The following is a 1,519-nucleotide window of genomic DNA, read 5'->3' as shown; positions in this document are numbered from 1 at the left end:
TAGTTGTCTGCAAATAAGAAAAAAAAGTTTTCCATGTTATATAATACAAAAGAATGTATCTCCTGAAGTGAAAAATTGAGATTTCCTAAGGAACATGTAAGCACCATTACAATCTTGAAAACTACCTGATATAAATGCAGCTCTATTAATAACTATATAATCAATTAATAAATTATTTTTACATCTATTAATTTCCAGGCTAGCAGACTTAAGTCTGAAAGTTGACTGATTTCCTATTGTAATATAACACAGTCATACAAAGCAACAATATTGTAAGAGTTTTAATAAACACTGTTGATAAAGTAAAGGCTTACAATGGATCCTCTCATTTCCATGTTCCTGCACTCATACTGCATAGGCAACACAAATCAGTCAAACAAAACCTTCTTCTCCGGAAGTTGTATATACATAGATGTTTCAATACCGTCTTCCACTTATCAGGCACCAAACATTTCTAACTCAACAAGTACAAAGAAGTGTGGTTTCAAAAGTATCTATTTTCTACATGTAGAGCATTCCTCTGATTTTGATCTGAAACTTTAGCCACATATGTAATTATTTTTTAGTAATTATAATTTTAGCATACATGGTTCCTTATACTGCCTGGTGCATATTCCTTCTTACAGCATAGGCAGTGCACAGTAGCACACTTGTAAATACTAAGAAATTGCCTTTCTTTATAGCTGTTTTTCACTAGAATTCAAAAATCTGCATGGGATTCCACACACATATTTTCTGTTGTTGTTGCTAACTCAGAGATTTTTTGTCATGCAAGGTAAAGTTTGCTCACTTCCTCACACGCTGTCTTCAAGAAAGCTGTATTACTGAACTGGCAGAAATAAGCGAAGCTCCCAAAATTCAAGTTTGTCAAAAACTAATAGCTTAAAACAGTGTTATCTCACAGCAGCAAAGAGAAGAGCTTTTGCATTTCATTTTACTCCTTTTAATTTGAGGACTTCACTGAACTTTGAAAAAAGAAAAGCCCCATTTTATTGACTGAGCACAAGAACAAATCAGCAAAGCATGAGAATGACTTGTATCATTAGGGACATGGCAAGCAGAAACAGATACATAAACATACTAACTACAGATTACAAACACATTTTGATTGATAATTGAGTTTAGTTACCTGGTTGCATTTTTTTTTTTTTTGTTTGCCCCCTAGCAAGTTCTGCTCTTAAATGCCAACATTTCCTACTCTCTTTTTAAAGTTATATTCATAAACAAACAAACAAATTAACAAACCATGTCCCGGGTGTGGGAGGGAAACCGTATTTCCTAAGAATCTATTTTGTAAAAACGTGGGAATATGAAACATTCCCAGTACATCAAGGCTAGAGAGATACTCGGCTGTCGACGCCCGCGGCTGCTGTAAGGCAGAGGCAAACATACAGGCGGCCTTTGCGCTTGCAGGGATGCTCTGAGTGCGGCCCAGCCGATTTTCCGTGTTTGCAACGCCTCCAAACCTGAGGAGCAGCCGGGATCGTATCTCGCGTGAGCGTCGGGAGCCGCTAGAGTC

This window comes from Onychostruthus taczanowskii, unplaced genomic scaffold (genome assembly GCF_017590055.1).
Source record: "Onychostruthus taczanowskii isolate IOZ18803 unplaced genomic scaffold, ASM1759005v1 scaffold134, whole genome shotgun sequence".
Lineage (NCBI taxonomy): Eukaryota > Metazoa > Chordata > Aves > Passeriformes > Passeridae > Onychostruthus > Onychostruthus taczanowskii.
This window is presented reverse-complemented; position numbering follows the sequence as displayed.